The sequence below is a fragment of the Amblyraja radiata genome, chromosome 17, assembly GCF_010909765.2.
Source record: "Amblyraja radiata isolate CabotCenter1 chromosome 17, sAmbRad1.1.pri, whole genome shotgun sequence".
Lineage (NCBI taxonomy): Eukaryota > Metazoa > Chordata > Chondrichthyes > Rajiformes > Rajidae > Amblyraja > Amblyraja radiata.
In genome coordinates, this window is record NC_045972.1 from 12517233 (window position 1) to 12537980 (window position 20748).

A 20748-nucleotide genomic window follows, 5' to 3' on the forward strand; every position below is an offset into this window, starting at 1 on the left:
TCTATGTGTGGAGAGTACTGTTCAAATACTCTATAAACAATGCTTTTTCCTACTGTTATTGCTTTCATGTCCCATATATTCATTGTCCATCAGCGCACCAAGACTATGGACTAATTTTGTACAATTCAGTTCAAGATAAATATTTGGTGTCCATTATAACAATGGACACCAAATATGAAATGTGAAGACCAGCCATACAAATTTGATACATGCTAGTCGTTATATTTCTTTTAAATTGTGGAGTGCAATTACAATTTTATTGTTGTTAAATGGTATCTTGGCAGTGAATGAAATTCAACATGTTAAGGTTAAAGTTTTAATAGGCTATTTTATCACTGTCATCACCATCTCCTTTATTGTATTATTACAGAATCAGTCGTTTGAACATCCCCACAAAGGGACATCAAACTTCTAATAACTGCATATTTGAAAGAACTTCATTTAAAACATATAACAATCTTCTATTTTTCACTCCTATTTCATGTGCCAGGAACTCAAAGGCTATTGTATAATGACCTCTCGTTCAAAACATATTTCACAACAAAGTTACAGATTACAGAGAAACTTACTCCCTTTCTTGTGTTTGCCATATTCGCACAAGCACAACCAGGCGGCTAGATTTCCACGCACATGGTATTTATTTTCTAAATTTTAATGAAAAGCATTCAAAAAACAGATAGGACTAATGTACAAAGAGATGAAATTTAATATATCCACGCACCCAGAGAGCCTTGCAAGGCGTGCATTCTGTAGACTTGTGAAAAGGTACAGTTTGCCAAAATTTATTTGTACACCTTTTCAGAACCGCAGTGTAATATAAAAAGTGATGCAATGCAGTAGCTACGCTTTCATGACTTTCTTTATTTCTACCCATGGCTTTATGACAGATGTACAATTTAACTCCTACATCAATCGTTGCAGTCGCTCCAAAGCACCTGAATACAACCATGTCAGCATAGTTTCTGGCTAAGCAGCGAGTACACTGTTTCCGACCGTATAAACTAGCATCTTATTATCGTACATCGCTTTTCCATTCTTCATCCTACAATTTATGCCGCAGTCGCTATGAATGTACTAACCAGGAGGATTATGTGCCAATTAGACATTGTGCATATTTCTAGAACTAAGTGCTCTCCTATGAATCAAACAGTGTGCTGTTTCCAATGAAAGGGCTGCTATAAAGCACACAATATGTTGTAACATAGCAAGTGGATGTCCTGTGGTTGTGTTCTTTCATTTCAATGGGTGGGGTGTACAGCTGGAGGAAGATGGGGCTTAGATCAGTGGAAAAGAATGATGCCGGTTTAGGGTATTGTTACAGGGTGGAGCACGAAAAGAATGAAATAAAAGAAGATTGGTTCCACTTGAATTTGGGAAGATTGAAATCAGTAAATCGGAAGTAGAAACAGTAAAAAAAAGTACAGTAAAACAGTCAAGAATTAACTGGAACAAAATAAAATATGAATATTACAATTGGGCATTCCAATAATCTTCATTGTTTAAATAAAACTGAAGAATTCTCTTCTATTATTAGTGATTGGTGTGTGGTAAAATATCACCCTTAAATCTGAGAATGATAGATTTTGTTTCGAATCCCCAAATTGTTAAAGGCACTTAGCCAAGATGGGATTGGATGACACATCAGACATTATAGGCAGTATTACAGCTGTTCCTAAATTCGAACAAACTTTTCAATGCATGTCATTTCAGTAATAATAAAAGTAAGAAAAATATATAACCAATCAAGGAATTTGAAACTCTCAGATGAGGAGAATATTTCTAAATGTTTTCAAAGTTTATTATAGTTTTCAATATTTATTGTAGGGGGCGCTGTCCTGTGCACGGCTGCCCAGCTGCCCAGCCAGCAGCTGTCTGTCTTTTCATCTTTTTATTTTTTATTCTAGTTAGTTAAGTGTTTTGTTTGGAGGTCTAGACTTTTTTATGTGGGTGGGGGGAAGGGGGAAACTACCTTTCAGGGTCCCTACCTGGTCGGAGAGGCAGCTTTTCTCCGGGCTGCAGCTTCGACCCGTCCTCGCGACCTACCAGCGGGCCTGGAGCGGCGTTTCCTGTCGGGGACCGCCCAGAACCTCGGCTTTGGCGGCAGCACAGCGCTGGAGCGCTATCGCGGAGTGGACGATGCCTTGCCCGGGTCGCCGCGCTGGAGCTCCGGTGAGCTGAAGATCGCTGAGGAAAACATCGCGGAGCTGCGGGACTGTGGAGCGACCAGCTGCGGGCGGCGGCGCTGACTTTACACCGGGAGCCTGGGATCTCTAGATGAGATCGCCAGTTGTGGAGCTCCAACCGGCGCGGCCTTGTTGGCTTTGGAAGCCGCGGCCTCCAGTACGGAAGCGGCCATTCCAGGGTTCCCAAGCCGCTGAGAGGACTCTCCCGACGCCGGAGCAACATCACCCGGCGAGAACGGCCTGGAACATCGGGCCTCCGTAGAGGCAACTGTGGAGGCCTCAATGGGCCCGACTATGGGTGAACTGGGGTTGGGGACTGGACTTTGTGCCTTCCCTCATAATGGGAACCATTGTGGGGGGATGTTCTTTATGTTTAACACTCTTATTAATGTTATGTCTGTATTCCTTCTTTATGTGCTGCAAAATGGCAAGAAGCATTTCACTTCACTACACCTAGGTGTATGTGAATGTGACCAATAAAATACCTTTGATACCTTTGATATATTTTTTTAATGTTGCAAGTGCTATGTACTGGGGAAGAAGTGACCAAATGCATGAATAAGTGGACAGCACAGATACAATGGGCCGAATGGGCTCTATTATGTTGTAAATTTCCAAGGATGGACAATTCTAAGTGCAGGAGACTTGATCACTCCAAAAGTGAAGCTACATATTTTATTATCAGCTCAACCAGTCCATAAGTGGTTGTGTTTAGACAACCTTATCAAGCTGAAGTACTACCTTTAATACCATGTGTACCTCAAGTCTCTTTGATCACCCACGCTGCCTGGTCTGCTTCCATTCAGAGCATAATTATGACTGTTATGTTACTTCATTAAATTTTATCACCTTCCATTTACTGATGTTGGACATTATCACCCACATTTTATACGTCCACTACTAGATTCACTAATGATCTTTAAGGAAGGAAATCGTCCCCTTTTCTGCTGTAGCCCAATGTGACACCAGTCCTTTAACAATGCAGATTCTTAACTACCTCCAGCAAGGCATTCTGTTCCAAGGCAATTAGAAAAGCCCCATAAGTTACATATACTCCCTTTGTATTAGTTGTTTAATGGCAGAGGCATTTACAATGATTGCCGACCAGCAAAGCTATGTCACGTTTTTGGATGTCAGAGTGTAAAGAGGCAGTTTAGAGATGGGGTTTCATCAGATTCCTATTGGAAGTCCTGTTTCCTAACGTATCTCATCAGTGGCAAGCATGTTGGACCCTTTTTACATCTGGAGCAGGTGCATCTGAGCATGGGACAAATCCAGATGTCGAATACATACAGCAGCCCAGTGCAAGATACAATTTCCTTCACCAATTCCCAACATGGCTATTTTCAAGGGTTTGAAGGAAAGAAAATATACATTTTCAAGTTTCCTAATATTGTTAAAATCAGTATATTTTAAATAATTCTAGCTCAATCACTCAGTTTCTGAACTATTTTTACACACTTTCCTATCTTTTAATGATTCTTCAGTCTGAATTACCCATGTAGGGTAATTTACCTTTGAGGGCGGCATAACCGGCGTTGCAGCGGCCTCTGCAGTCCGTCTGTCTTTTTTATTTTTTTTGTCCCGTTGAGTGTATAGTTTTTTGTCTTTTTTAAAATTGTTTTTAGCTGTCTATGTGTGGGGGGCGGGGGGGAGGGGGACTTTTAAATCTCTTCCCTGTACGAGGGACCCCACCTTTTCCCTGTCAGGTCTCCGTTGTCGTTGGGGCCTAGCACCGTGGAGCGGCCTCCAACCGGAACGACCTGGGGGCTCCAGTCGCAGAGCTTGCGGACCTACCATCGTGGAGCTGGCCGAGTTCGGAACGGGAGGAGCGTGGTGGAGCGCGGCTGTGAACTGACCCCGGAGCTTCGGAGGCTTCAGCCACAGGTCCAGTGGATGGTGATATCGGGAGTTCGCGGGTCCTTGGTGGGAGACCGCTTTTTGGAGCTCCCACAACGGCAACTTCTCCCGCCCGAATTGCGGGGTTGAAAATGACCTGGAAACCCTTCTTCAGGCCCGAAACGTTGCCTATTTCCTTCGCTCCATAGATGCTGCCTCACCCGAGGAGGTAAGGTACTTTTAAACTGTTGTAATTTTAGTAACACAGCAGGCAATTTCTGCAGGGCAAGCCTTCACAAGCAGCATAGATGCAATGACCAAACAAGGTATTTTAGTTATGTCGGAATGAACTGCAGATGCTGGTTTACACGGAAGATAGACACAAAAAGCTGGAGGAAAATTCAGCGGGTCAGACAGAATCTCTGGAGAAAAGGAATAGGTGACGTTTCAGGTCAAGGCCCTCCTTCAGACCTTTAATGAAGGGTCTCGGCCCAAGACGTCACCGATTCCTTTTCTCCAGAGATGCTGTCTGACCCGCTGAATTACTCCAGCTTTTCGTGTCTATCTAATGCATTTTATTTCAGCAGTCACATCCAACAGATAATCCTCCGACATCTTCGCCACCTCCAACGGGATCCCATCACTGGCCACATCTTCCCATCTCCTCCCCTTTCGGCTTTCCGCAGAGACCGCTCCCTGCGTAACTCCCTGGTCAATTCGTCCCTTCCCACCAAAACCACTCCCTGGTACTTTCCCTTGCAACCGCAGGAAATGTTACACCTGTCTCTTTACCTCCCCCCTTGACTCCATCCAAAGACCCAAGCAGTCTTTCCAGGTGAGGCAGAGGTTCACCTGTACTTCCTCCAATCTCATCTATTGCATCCTCTGTATTAGGTGTCAACTGCTCAACATCAGTGAGACCAAGCGCAGGCTTGGCGATCGCTTCGCCGAACACCTCCGCTCAGTTCGCATTTACTAACCTGATCTCCTGGTGGCTCAGCACATCAACTCCCCCTCCCATTCCAAATACAACCTTTCTGGCCCTGGCCTCCTCCATGGCTAGACTGAGTCCCACCGCAAATTGGAGGAACAGCGTCTAATTTTTCGCATGGATAGTTTACACCTCAGCGGTATAAACATTGACTTCTCCAATTTCAGGTAGTCCTTGCTTTCTCCCTCCTTCCCCTCCCCTTCCCAGCTCTCCCACAGCCTACTGTCTCCACCTCTTCCTTTCTTCTTCCCGCCCCACCTCCCCATCCCCCCCACCCCTACATCAGTCTGAAGAAGGATCTCGACCCGAAACGTCACCTATTCCTTCGCTCCATAGATGCTGCCTCACCCGCTGAGTTTCTCCAGCATTTTTGTCTACCTTCGATTTTTCCAGCATCCACAGTTCTTTCTTAAACATTTTAATTGTTTTGTAAGAGAAATAAACGTTTGCATGGATACTTGAGATAATTCCATCACTTTCCTCAAGAGCCAAAGAGAAAAAAAACTGCTGGAGGAACTTAGCGGGCCAGGCAGCATCTGCGGATGGAAATGACAATCGACGTTTTGGGTTGAGACCCTTCCTCTGGACGCAGGACCCTGGAGATACTCAATTATATTTCTATTTCTTCACATTATGGGAAAGGTAACATTACTGAATAAGAAACTAGAGTAATTGGCTAGCGATGTATGGAAACATATTAGTCACCTAAAAAAATTTGATCATTTTTCATCCTATATTTGATAAGGCTTAATAATAATAATTTTGTTAATATTTAACTAAACCCAAGTTGATTTAAAAAACTAAAATTAGATTTGACAATTTAATCTCATGCAGTTTCTCTATAAATCCATTTCAAAATTCCTGTGGTACTTTATTGGAGATAAACTACAATATAATTTGTATTTGGATGTCTATCTTCAATTCACATCTCTTAACTCTCTCCCCACCAGTGAACCAGGAGATTCAGTTTTGCTTATTAAAGCAACAGGCCAAGGAAATGGCTTCTTGTCACCATTTGAACATGTTCTTGTCTACAAATCATACAGGGTACATCAACCAACTATGCTTTCAACGTGATTGAAACACCATGTACGACAAATGATTAAGGAATCAGTTCTTGCAAGCCATCCGTGAGCCTCTCAGAAATAGTGTGAGAAACAGGGACCCAAAACTGATGAAAAGAGTGGCCGTCTACATGGCTGACTGCCCACTGTGCCATTTCTGATCTTAGAAACAGAGCAATCAGAGAGACTTTGAGAGAAAACAGTGGGAGCCCCAAACACAGCATTGTTCGTTTTCTTATTATGTGCAATTCAGGCATGATTTTACTGAAAAAAGAAAAATTACAGAGACTGCAGTATCCAACTTGATCGTGGAAAGATTAATCTAGTGTCCTATAAAGAGCTCAGTTTATACCTCCTCTCCATTCGTTATTTTACAAAACCCATATAAACTCCACAAGGCATGTTAATTAAATATTGCTATTTATCTCTAATACACAGGGAACAATTCCTACTAACTCAGATCCTTTTCATCCACCCGTTTCCTATGTTGGGTAGTAGTATCTCAAGAGGTATCCACAATCAAAGACCTTTCCCACTCTGGTCATTCCTTCTTCTTCCCGCTCCTGTTGAGCAGAAGATACGGAAGCTTGAAAGTGTGCACCAACAGAATCAGGAATACGTTCTTCCCTCTGTTATCAGGCTTGTGAATGGTCTTTCCATGAGCTAGGGTACAGCCCAATTTTCCAACCTACCTCACTGTTGACATTGGATGTTGTCTCAGGAATCGTCATGCTACAATGGTGAGACATATATTCTGCACTCTACATCTTTCCGTTCGTTCTACCTATTGCACTTGAGTTTTGCTTGAATGTATTATTGTATGGTGTTATCTGATTTAACTGGAAAGCATGCAAAGCATGCACTCCGTATCCTTCCATTCACTACATGTATTGGACTTGAGTTTGGCTGGATTGTATGAATGTATGGCATTATCTGATTTGATTGCATAGCGTGCAAAACAAAGGTTTTCATTATACAGGTGATGATAATAAACCTAAAACAAAGTCCCATATCTAAATCAGAATTTCCAGCCTGCAAATATGCCCTAGCTATTCCAAGAAAGATGCATGGGAGCAGGATGGGTCAGATCATCGTTGGATTGTTTTTCCACTCTTTCTAAGGTCATAAGAAATAGCAGGAGTAGGCCATATGGCCACTCAAGCCTCCTCTGTATTAAGCAAGATCATAGCTCTTCTTTCATCTTCTCTTGTTTCTGCCCTATTTCCATTTCCATTGACCCATCCAAAATCCTTATCAATCAATCCATGTCATTTTGAATGTAATCAATGACTAAGTGTTCACAACTCTCCATTGTAAAGAATTCAAAATATTCTTTGCCATCTGATTGAAATTTCACCTAATTTCAGTCCTAATAGCCTTTCTTTTGTCTCCATGTTTCTGAGCGACATAGAAGGAGGAGGCCACCTTGACCTATTGAGTTGAAGCTGGCTCAGAGAGTGATCCTATTTGGACATTTATTTTTGCCCTACAACTATTCACACCCCCTCCCCCTCCCTCTCCCCCTCACCCAACCCCCCGCCTAACCCCCCACCCCCACCATCTCATCGACTCCATCCCTCACCTACACACAAGTGGTAACCAACAGTTAGGGTGTGTGAGGAACCTGAAGCACCCCGGGGGGGGGGGGGGGGGGGGGGGGGGGGGGTTAGTTCATGGTCACTTGAAGACAATGCAAAAGCAACACAGATACCACAGAGTACCAAAGGTCAGGAACTCAGCCTTCTGGAGCAGCACACTTGTTCAGAATCATGTACAATATTTTGGTCTGAGAATGTGGTCTATTCCCTTAAACCAGAGAAACCACTTTATTGCATTCTCCTTGTTGAACCATCTGAGTCTTGTATGTACCTCAATGAGTTCACTTCTCGTTCTTCAAAATTCTAGAGAATAAATACCATGTTTACATTATGTGTCCTCATATGACAGGATCTCCTAGTCATTGCCTATCAATTTCAGCTGAACCTCGACCAAAAGCTTTTGAAGGACATATGATGCAGCATGTTCATCCTTCATGGAATGGAAGAGGGCTATGCTTATTGGAGTTCAATCACAACAGCCCAGAATATCACTGCAGGACTTCTTCATGGCACTTTCCTCAGACCAACCATGTTTAGCTGCTTCATAAATTATTTTCCTTCCATCATAAGATTAGAAATGGCGATGTTCACAGATGTTCAACTCGATTCATGATTCATAATTCATCAGCAAACCGTGCCCACGTGCATAAGGACCGGCATGATATGCAGGAATCTGCTGATAAACAAGTATTAACCTGGCCCACAATTGCGCCAACAAGATAGACAGTCCAACTAACTACCCTTGACATTCAACGGCAGTACCATTATTGGGGTCCCATCATCAACATCCCAGGAGATCATCATTGACAAGAAACTCAGCCGAGCCAGCGGCATAAGTACCCGAGTTGAAGGTTGGCATCCTGTGATGAGTGACTCACCTCCTGACACCCCAAAGCCTTTTCACTATCATCAAGGGCTAGTTAGAATACGCTCCACATGTCTGGATGAGTGCTGTTCCAACACATCTCAAGAAGCTTGGCGCCATGCAGGACAAAGCAGCCTTTTTGCCTAGCACCTAATCCACCATGTTACACATTCATCTGCTCCACCAATGGTGCACAGTGACTGCTGTAACTATCATGTACCAAATATACTGCAGTTACCTTCCTGAAACACCATCAATGCATTCCAAGTTGCACACCATACTGACATGGATGTATATTATCATCCCCTCATTACCAGTGAATCTCAATCCTGAAACGTGCGACTCTACTTTGCCAAGGATGTCCCTCAACCTGCAGGACAGCAGCAGCTCAAGATTCTGGTCCAACATAGCTGAAAAATGAATAAATACAAAAGAAATGCAGAAATCTGGCAATATTTCTTGCATTGTTACAAATCTATGTACTTTTTTTTTAAACTGTCTTTGTCACTAATTACTATATCTTCAATAAATGCATCAACACGGTATTTTGGCCAACAATGCTTAAAAGGATCACAGCTTTTTTAACAAAATAAATTCCAGAATCTTCTTGGACACATATCCATAGAAAAGGTTCTCAATTAATATGAGAAACACACCTAAGTATTATTTTCTTTTGTAAGTGAACTTTTTAACTGAAAATTGAAAAAACATAACACGATTGAGCAAAACCATGTTATGATGGAAGGGGAAGGGAAGGGGACTCATGTGGGACATATTAGTGAAAGTTTATTTTAGATTGCAACTTGCAGTTTCAATGGGATTAAGCCTATGGATGCCGGGAAGCAGATGATGGTGTTCAAATTTCCATCTTAGAAATCAGTTCACAAAATCCCACCATGAGGTTGGACTTAACCTCACTGGATTGGGCATGGGCTTGTGATATAATATGGATTGAAGAGTGATTAAATAAAATAAACCAGGGAAGCTTCACAGTTAAATACTAGTAAGAGTAACTAGTCAGTTAGATCAAGGATTATCGTCATGTGTCGAGCATTTCTGTCTAGGCAAAGAACATTGAAGAGGAATCTAATTGCAAGTTTGCCAAGCCCACAAAATAAGAAGATCAAATGAGCTCTGAGGTGATTACTAGTACACTGCATATAGATGACAGACACAAAATGCTGGAGTAACTCAACAGGTCTGGCAGCATCTCAGGAGAAAAAGGATGGGTGATGGTTCAGGCCGGAATCCTTCTTCAGACTGAAAGTAGAGGGGGCGGGTGGGAAATAGAGGTAGGAAAGGGCCAGAACAAATAAGGACCAGCAACAGATGACCAAGAAAGGGTGGAGCCCATAATGGCTCATTGTGGACTGGGGAAGAGATGATAATGAAGGGATACTGAAATATGATCAGTGGAACTAGTAGGAAGACTTGGGTGGGGGAGATGTAATGTAGAGGTTACTTAGAGGTAATTAGAGAAATCAGTGTTCATACCGCTGGGCTATAAGCTGCCCAAGCGAAGTAGGAGGCAACTTCTCCAGAGATGCTGCCTGATCTGTTGAGTTACTCCAGCACTTAGTATCTAGTTTTGGCATAAACCAGCATCTGCAGTTCCTTCCTACAATGCCTATAGATATCAAGTTTAGGTGAGCAGGTATTGAGGAAGTATCTTTGATAGTGAAAATAAAAATGCTGCTGAACTTCAGGGAAAGATATCAACCATTCTCCTACATATTACTACAACATGATCCTAGACACACATCAGCGTGGCAGGCTCCTGCAATTAACATAAGGGCAGTAAGGTTCAAGTAATACATTTTGCCTGCACAGCAATAGTCACGTGAGTGAATAGAAAAAGAACCCTGTATAAATAATTAGATACTTGGAATTGTGTAGGAAGGAACTGCAGATGCTGATTTACACCAAAGATAAACACAAAATGCTGAAGTAACTCAGCCGGACAGGCAGCATCTGTGGAGAGAAGGAATGGGTAACGTCTTGACCCGAAACGTCACCCATTCCTTCTCTCCAAAGATCCTGCCTGTCCTGCTGAGTTACTCCAGCTTTTTGTGTCTATCTTCAGAGGCTTGGAATTGTTAGGATCTAATGGCATTTAGGTATGTTTGTAATCACGTTAATATGCAGGTGCAGCAAGAAACTTTAAAACAAATGGTATGTTAGCCTTTTTATCCGACATTAGAATAGAAGACAAAATAGTCTTGCCATTAGGCCACATATGTAGTCTTGTACACAGCTTCAGTCTCCAGATGCACGGAAGTATGTGCTTGTCATTCAAGGAGTGACAATAGGTCCATTGATTCCTGCAATTATGGGATGGTTTAATTCGGAGAGATTGATTGGTTCAGGCATCTATCCTCCAGATTTTAGAAAGAAATTTCATGAAACATAAAATTCTTAAGATGCCTGACAGCGAAAATATTGAGGTCTAAAATGAAAGGCTGTGTTATCCAACAAGTAGTTCGTCGTTTAGGAGTGAGATGAAGAGTACATTTTTTTCCCTCAGGAAGCTATAAGTCCTTGAAATTTCTCACCCAGAGCAGTGTGAATGTTCATTCATTGACCATATAAAAGTCAGGGATTGATAGGTTTTGGATATGTGGAAAATCAAGGAGAAAAGAGAATGCCTTTGAGAAGATTAGCCACAATCTTATGGTAGAGCAGCCTTGTAGGATCTTGCTCCCATTTCTCATACTCCTTTGTTTAGAATATGCCATTGCAATAAAATGCATCCCTTAATCATGGTAACATGGTAAACAATGCTTCAGATAAATTAAATGAAGCATTTTATGCTTCCAATTAGTTTTATTAAAAGGATGTTTTTAGCTGAAAAATAGCTAATTTATCCTTTCCAAATTCAAGAATATGTACAGGTATAACAATGCCATATACATGAATGATGAGGTCTGGATTACTGGTTTAATGAATAAAAATCTCCCGTGGATTTTAATAGCTCCAATATTCTTACCAGATATAAATCAAGTACAAATATTGGGGGTTATTAGCTATTAAATCATCACAAAACTGTTAAATACATACATACCATTTTAACAAAATCTCTATATCAATTGTTTTCTGCTTGCTTTCAACAAAATCAATGCACAAATAGTCTTAAGTGAAAAAACAACACATTTATTTCCCAAGTCATGTCGTACCTATTGTATAAAATAAGAATGCTAATAAACTTTTCATGTACTTTATGTAGGCCCCCATGGCACATACACAACTTTTATGAATATCCTATATGCACATCGATTTAGATTAATTTAATTATCAATATACTACATGTTTCTTCCTTCTGTGAAACTATTTCAGAATCCCTCTGTATATTAATTACCAGCTGAAAGAAATAATTAGATGTTTTTTACATAACACTACATGTTCATATTTAATACCATTTTGCAAAATGTCAATGTTTCCATACACAAATAGCACTCTTTTTTCTCTGCAACCTTTTGTTTGAAGTTTCCAAGCATAAAACATTTAAACAATTTCTGTATGCCAAGTTGAAGCTATAAATTGGGGATAACTTCAGACCACCTCTTCCTCTTTTATAAGAATTACAAGCATGACTGTTCATTTTACCACATCAATCATTCCAAACTAAATAATTAAAAGTCCAGACAGAAGTCACTAGAGAATTTCTTAAAAGGGTAATTCTTTTTCACTACTTCAGCAGTAACTGTTTTTTTATACAACTCTAAATCATAATCAGATTTTAATTACTGGAAAACCCTGAGTATTCCGAAGCATCCTGTGATTTTTCTATTAAAATGCCAGCATCTTTAATTTATTTAGAATGTATTTTAGCAAATTTCTTCTTTGTGCTATGATAGATTCAGGTACAAAACATCAACAGGGAGAAATCGCAGAAGGTGGCTTGCTATGTAGAATGCTATGTTCATAAATTCACTCTCAAGGATGGTATGGAGTCTAGGATCAATTTGACAGCAGGGCAGGCTCCAAGTTTGCATCCTTTCCAGTGTGGAAGTAATGGCCAAATCTGCTAATGCATTTGTGAACCAAACCTACAATCAGGTCACACTTTCCATTGCAAACCAAACAGTACTGCAGTGGAATGTAATAACAAGGAACCAAAGACACAAAGATAGACCCAGTCTGAAGAGGGGTTCCGACCCAAAACATCACCGATCCATATTCTCCCGGGATGCTGCTTAACCCACTGAATTACTCCAACATTTTGTGCCTATATTTAGTACTGCAGCAGAAATCTGAGATAACCTTTTTCAAATGGCATGGGTTGTGCCCACATCATTACCACTGCCACTTTGCCAGCCCACTTTGTGGCTGGATGTCAGCCACCTGTCCAGACTGCTGCCACTAATGCCGAGACGGTGCTCAACATGTCTATGCTTGGACCTGCTTTCGGTCATCCACCAAAGACATGTGTTGTGTACATCCCTGAGACCCAGCAGCCTAACACCAGTCCCATTACATGCAGATAAGTACACAATATAGGACCATAGAAACATAGAAACATAGAAAATAGGTGCAGGAGTAGGCCATTCGGTCCTTCAAGCCTGCACCGCCATTCAATATGATCATGGCTGATCATCCAACTCAGTATCCTGTACCTGCCTCCTCTCCATGCCCCCTGATACCTTTAGCCACAAGGGCCACATCTAACTTTCTCTTAAATATAGCCAATGAACTGGCCTCAACTACCTCCTGTGGCAGAGAATTCCACAGATTCACCACTCTCCGTGTGAAAAATGTTTTTCTCATCTCGGTCCTAATAGATCCTTAAGACCATAAGCACACCAAGAGGCTCAAAGAGAAATGTCAAGTAGAGATGCAATCAACTAACTTCCAAACTAAGGGAGGATCTATTTAAATGTACTACTGATAGCTCCTCCCAGTTGCTGGCACTTGTTCAACCATTCATGGCTATGAAGTCGGGGTAACATATGATGAGCATTTGACGGCACTGGGCCTGTACTTGCTGGATGAGGGGGGACCTCATTGAAACTTACCGAATAGTGAAAGGCCTGGATATAGTGAATGTGGAGAGGATGTTTCCACTAGTGGGAGACTCTAGGACCAGAGGCCATCGCCTCAGAATAAAAGGATGTACCTTTAGAAAGGAGATAAGGACATTTCTTTAGTCAGAGGGTGGTGAATTTGTGGAATTCATTGGCTAGGTATGTTACAATACTTACCTTCAGTGGCTCTGCAGTTCTGCCACTGGCCGTGTGCGCGATTTTAGCGCCTTTGAGGGGGGGGGGAGGGGTTAAAACGCGGTTTTTCTCCTACCTGGTCCTGGATTATATTTTGTTGGAGTGCAAGCTTTTGCTCAAGAATTGTTCCGACGGCCGTTCTGTGTATTCTTTTTTAAATCGCCCGACAAGTTCAGCGCTGGAGTAATTTTAAAATCAGCTTCAAAAGCCGTCAACGCCGACAACGGGGACGGATTTCACGTACGGGACAGGTAAAGGAAAGCCGTTTATTTTATGCATAAAAGTGCTCCTTAAGATGACTTTAATTCACATTTTACATTGCGAAACGGTGATTTATTTCCCCATACGAACCGGCAGTATTTTTCCTGCCGATATGGGATTTAAATTCACTGCAACTGCAACGTTCCAAATGATCGCGTTCCAGAAAAACCTACTCGCAAGATGAATTAAATGGCCATTAATTTACAGGTATTAAACATTAAACACCTTCCATTTGGCCTATAAATCCATGACAATGAGAGTTTAAAAATTATGTTATATTGTGAATTCTTGTGTGAATGTTATTTGGACACTTAGGCTATTTAAAAATGTTAAGCTATTCTTAAGAAATTGATAGATGTTTAGATCTAGTAATTGAATTTTGTAATTAGCTACAATTAGGTAACTAACTAATTATATGCTTTAATTTCAAGTCATCTAAGTAAGATTGTTTCATATTTGTTTCAGAATGCTTCAATCTATAATAACATAAAATTTCTTTCAGTTCTCTTAATTTTTAAGAATGTTATGGGCTTTTGACTGTCCTCGATCACAACTTTTGAGTTAAGTCAATGGAAAAGCAATAGGGAACAAGATGCTAATTTCCGAGTATGAAAATGGCCATAACTTTTTTAATACTGAAGATATGAAAGTGAATTAGGTGTCAAATTAAACTTCTTTTTATGCTTTATCTGATGGGATAAATTACAGACATGATTTTTAAAATCTCAACATTTTGCTACATTGCTACATTGGCACAGACAGCTGTGGAGGCCAAGTGAATGGATATTTATAAAGCAGAGATTGACAGATTTTTAATTAGTACAGGTGTCAGGGGTTATGAGGAGAAGGCAGGAGAATGGGGTTGAGAGGGAAAAAGATCAGCCATGATTAAATGGCAGAGTAGACGATGCACTGAATGGCCTTTTTATGCTCCTAGAACTTAAGAACTAATGAACATGAGAGAATTGTGAGCTTCAGAATGTCAAACAATGAATGCTGCAGTCTGAATTTGCCTACACAATTTCTGAATATTTAGTCCACACATCTGAACATCGTCATCAACTTAGCGTCTGACTGATGTGTACTAAAAATGGACACATGACGCCAAGCCTAAACCTAACCCTAACCCTAACCCTAACCCATTCCCACATTTTGAGTGGGGTGTGTTACTTGCAAAAAGTGGACCAGTGTCTTTGCTTGGAGTTTTGATTTCACTCTCTGTTGTACTCCCTATTGTTTCCAGAACCTTAAGGGCCTGTCCCACTTGGGCGTCATTTGCGCATCATTTACGCGACATCATTTACGCGTCACGACGCATGATGCACGGGTCGTGATGCGCGCATGGCGTGCATTATGCGCGCGTGGTGTGTGTTGACGTACGCAGTGACGCGTGGTTGCGCGCGGCACCCTAGGATTTCGGGATTCACAAAATGTTCGCGTGAAGCACAAATGACGCCCTAGTGGGACAGGCCCTTTAGACATTGAACTCCCATTAACCATCTCTTGTTAATTCCAGACACACAAAAAACAAATAATTTACCATTTAGCCCAATTTCTGTCCAAAATCTGAGCTATTTACCTACAGTAGGAATGGTGCAGTAGGTTCAATTTTGAAAGTGCTGTTGTTAGATATTAATTATAGAAATGTTAAAAGAAACAACTCGGGCCCATTGGGTTCATGCCAGTGTTAATATGATTACATTTAGGGTGGCATGGTGGTGTAGCGGTAGAGCTACTGCCTTCAGGCCCTGTCTCACTTTCCCGAGTTAATCACGAACTCTCCCGAGTTTTCCCCTTGATTCGAACTCGGGGAATGTCGGGCAATGTCGGTAGCGAGCTCGTAGGAGCCCCTAGGAGTCCGTAGATGTTTCGTAGCGGCTCGAAATGCCAGCCGTAGGAACTTGGCACATCAGGTAAGTCGGGACGTTATTTCCACATGTTGAAAAATGTCCACGAGTAAAAATAAATAATCCCGAGTACTTACGAATGGCTGTTGCCGTAATTCTCCGAGTTCGAATCAAGGGGAAAACTCGGGAGAGTTCGTGAGTAACTCGGAAAAGTGGGGCAGGGCCTTTACAGTGCCGGAGACCCGGGTTCAATCCTGACTACAGGTGCTGTCTGTACGGAGTTTGTACGTTCTCCCCGTGGCCTGCATAGGTTTTCTCAGAGATCTTCGTTTTTCTCCCACACTCCAAAAACATACAGCTTTGTAGGTTCATTGGCTTGGCATTAATGTATAAATATAAAATATGTTCCCAGTGTGTGTAGGGTAGTGATAATGTGCGGAGATCGCTGGTTGGTGCGGACTAGGTGGTAAGAAGGGCCTGTTTCCGCACTATATCTCTAAACTAAACTAAAATTAAAAGTACACTAAGCATGTACTTACTATTGCTCTAAATTTCCCTAAACCGCGCCTATACATAACTTTGTGCAGCAAGTAAATAAATTCTCCTGAAGAAACTTGGACACCATCATTATGAATTATGAACTGAGATAAAGGTTCATTCCAACACATACATTTTTTTTACCATTACCTGTCTATTTTTAATATAATTGCTAACTTGTGAACACAAGGGAGAAATCATTTTCACAGACAGAAGAAATTATATGATGCAGAAGAAATAATTCAGTGAACTTTGGGTCAATTTTAGACAATTATCTCAAACTGTGATGAATTATTTTTTTCTATCTCCCAATAAATCCATGAGTAATTGAGGATATATTAATTAATAATAAAAATAAACCGATACCCTGGAGAGTGGCATTAATTATGAATATAAAAAATTGTCATTATTAAAATGAAAAATTTCCATTTCAAGGAAGGTGACAAGAATTTTTATTGCAAATGATATTTAGCAATGTTTATTTATCCCATTTTAAAATGAGCACAACATTTTTTTCGTTAACCATTTCTTGATCAAGCAGGTAAAAAAACAGTTATGAAACCAATGAAGTTTCAATGCCTCTCTCCTGTTAGAATTCAACACAACTGGAGAATGAGAAGCCACTTAAGGCGAATGCTTGCATTTCAAAATTATTTTTTCCTTGTGCATTTATTCGGGATAATTTTGAGAAATGAGAGAAGGCAATGAGCATAATGTGTTGTACTAATTATGCTAAGGCTGTCAACACTCACCTTTACTTCAGGATAAAACTGACAGGACAACAACCTATGCCATCTATTAACTACAGAATTCTGTAGCTGCTGTCAAAGATACCCTGTTGGTCCATTGAATCCACTGGTGCAATCTTCTCAGACTGGGTTTAGCACAGAGTTCACTGCAATGAACTTTATACATATGCTAAAGACACCTGCAAACATAACACATAATGACTTTTGCCCGAATGTCTCTTAAAGGTGTAACGAGCGATAATTACCATTGACCGTGGCTCTGAAAATTAATTTTAAGACATTGCAATCTCATGCCCTCAGATATAAATTAGGCATAATTAAATATATTTTGTGCTATTGTCTATTTGGGTTTATATTCTTCCTTAAGTCCATGCACAAGTCTTAGTCTTTACTTTACTCCTTTGCAATTTATCTTCCTATTTTTCAAGTTTCTTTTCTCCTGTGTGTGCCGTCAAATTGACTGGTTGAAGATCACCTTCCCATTTCCCCTAGTCACAGGCACCATGTATTCTCTGCAGAGAGCTGGATTAGATGCTACATTACTCGCCTTCTTTGCTGACAACCCCATGAAGACTCTTTGGACAACGGTACGCAAGATGAATGGCAAATATTTTTGCCACACAACAATATCCAGGCCATTATTTAAATTCACTTCTTTCCGTGTTGCATTTCAAAGCTAGGTCGAAAAAAATACGACCAGCAAAACCAATATGATCAAAGGAAAGAAGTTACATAGAAACACAGAAAATAGGTGCAGGAGGAGGCCATTCGGCCCTTCGGCCCTTCGAGCCAACAGCGCCATTCATTGTGATCATGACTGATCGTCCCCATCAATAACCCGTGCCTGCCTTCTCCCCATATCCCTTGATTCCACTAGCCCCTAGAGCTCTATCTAACTCTCTCTTAAATCCATCCAGTGACTTGGCCTCCACTGCCCTCTGTGGCAGGGAATTCCATAAATTCACAACTCTCTGGGTGAAAAAGTTATTTCTCACCTCAGTCTTAAATGGCCTCCCCTTCATTCTAAGACTGTGGCCCCTGGTTCTGGACTCGCCCAACATTGGGAACATTTTTCCTGCATCTAGCTTGTCCAGTCCTTTTATAATGTTATATGTTTCTATAAGATACCCCCTCATCCTTCTAAACTCCAGTGAATACCTTAGGCTCGGACATGGTAAATGCCAGTTAGCACAAAGAATGAAGATCAGAGGCGCTTTAAATCATTCATTCACTAAGAGCAGGTTGATAAATCGAGTAGGTTGAAGACACTCTTGTTTGACAAGTCCAAGTACTTGTTCTGTGATAAAGAATATGCAGCTGGCATTAGCAAAACATGCATATTTACTTCATCAAATGGCTTTTTCTATCAACTCATTAGCAATTACATTTCCAATTAAACAGGTACATCTATCATGCAAACAACATTTGATTCCTTCCCCATCGCACACTATAAAATTCAGCTGCTATATAAACCTCTGTGCCAAACCGTAAATATGAAGTATGATGATATGGGCAACTCTACAAAGACGAAATGGTAACAATGGTGCGTTAATTAAATTTCAAATCTTTAATTATTCCCGATTTAATAAAAATCCTTATTGCGTCAGACAGACAGGCTTTCAGAGGCAGAAAATGTAGTCAAATGCAACAGTAACTCAAAACACATAGGCCTTTGATTGGTGTGTAATAAACAGTCAACCAGTGGCAAAGAACACACAGCTGCAGCTCTGAGTGTTGGCAGAATTCCAGAATAGTGGATCTGGCAGAAGAGCTGGAGTCGATAGTTCATTTTAATTACTTTTAATTAAAGGTACTTTGCATTTTTAATTAATTGATTTAGAGGTATTCATTCACAGGTTGGAATCAACATGTTAACAATTATGAGTTTGTGGGATAAATCCTTTACATAATACATTCATTTGGAGAGTGGGTTTACCCTTTTTTTTAAACATGCATTTACTTTATCGTAAAATATCCTCGGTTTATAAAAAACAAATTTGTTTTCTGACAGACTGCACCAATATTTTGTTGGTGGAATATTGATGCAGATTTGATACTCACATCTTTGTAGATATAATTTAATTTTCTTGTTTCCCATAATTGCATTATTCTGACATTTGTGTTCAATAGTTTGTATGGATGGCATCAAATTTTAAACACAATTTAAGATAAGTGAAAATGATGGGAAATATAATTTTCTACACCAGAGGATTAATTGGAAAACTCATTGATGGGTTAGATGGCCTCCTTGTGTGCTGAGCTCTTAAGGTAGATTGCCAAAGGTACTGTTGAATTCCAACATATAATTGAATACAAAATCATCTTATATTATTATTTTTTAAAGCATAACTGGTCACAATTATATGGTGATTTACAAAGATATTCATATGCATGCAGTTTTCTGTTGGCATTAAGGTACATTTAAGGCAACCATAATTATCTCATTGAGAAGTCTTGGTTAAAGGTACATGGAATAATATGATAAAAGTCTGAACATAAATCTAAATGGTATTGAATTGAATGGGCTGACAAGATGTTTCAGAACTTATTATTCTCCTCTCTATTCTCAGTAAATGCATTTTCTTAACTAATGATACGATAATTGAACCATTGACCATTGAATCATCAGCAAAAGCTGCATGAAAACAGGCCCTTCAGCCCACCGATTCCATGCTAACATTGATCACCCATTCACACTGGTTCTGTGTTATTCCACTTTTGCATCCACCCCCTACACACAAAAGGCAATTTACAGAGGCCAATAGGCCTACATGTCTTTGCGATGTGAGAGGAAACCAGAAGACACAGAGCAAACTCGTATGGTCCCAAGAAGAATGTGAAAACTCCACCAAGACAGCACCCGAGGTCAGGATCGAGCTCAGGTCTCTGGTGCCGTGATGCAGCACGTCAATCAGCTGCACCACTGTGCTGCCCTTCTATTGATTTTGCTTATTTCATTTTTTGCTATAATTTGTGGATTGACCTTGAACTAGCTAGGTGAGATGTTGACAAAGAACTACACAAATAGCTTGGTCATGAAACTCATCTGTGCAATACCCATAAAAACAGTGCTGGAAATATGAAAAATCACCTCAATGTGGGTGTGAAACAGTTTTGAGAGAGCTTTGTAAATACATAAGATGGTAAAGAAGGTGTGAGGTCTGCTTGCCTTCGTTGATCCAGGCATTGAGTATAAAACTATGAATGAAAGTCATGTTGCAACTGCCTAAAACTTTGGAGTATTGTGTGCAGTTCTGGTCGCCACTTTTAAAAGAAGGATGTAAAGGCTTCAGAAGGGGTGCAGAGGTTTGCCGAAATGCCACTGGGATTAGAGGATATTAGCTATCAGGAGAGGTTGGACTGGGTTAAATTGTTTTCTCTGGAACATTGGGGGTTGAGGGAAGACCTGATAGAAGTTTATAACATTATGATAGACATTGTTAAGGTACATAGATTATTTTCTCCAGGGTAGAAATGTCAATTACTGGAAGGCATGGCTTAAAGGTCAGAGGGGGGAAGTTGACAGGAAATAGGCGGAGCAAGTTTTTTTTACACAGAAAGTGCTGGGTGCCTGGAAAGTGCTGGAAGCAGACACGAT

The 20748-nt window shown here is 40.7% G+C and overlaps 1 long non-coding RNA gene across 4 annotated transcripts in view; it reads right to left on the reverse strand.

Annotated features, from left to right (window-relative positions):
• LOC116982496 overlaps positions 1-20748 on the reverse strand; it is a 171291-nt gene that overhangs the window by 73354 nt on the left and 77189 nt on the right. For all 4 annotated transcript variants that reach the window (XR_004414471.1, XR_004414470.1, XR_004414469.1 and 1 more), the window contains exon 4: positions 18309-18447. This is a non-coding gene — a long non-coding RNA (uncharacterized LOC116982496). The remainder of the gene's footprint in view (positions 1-18308; positions 18448-20748) is intronic.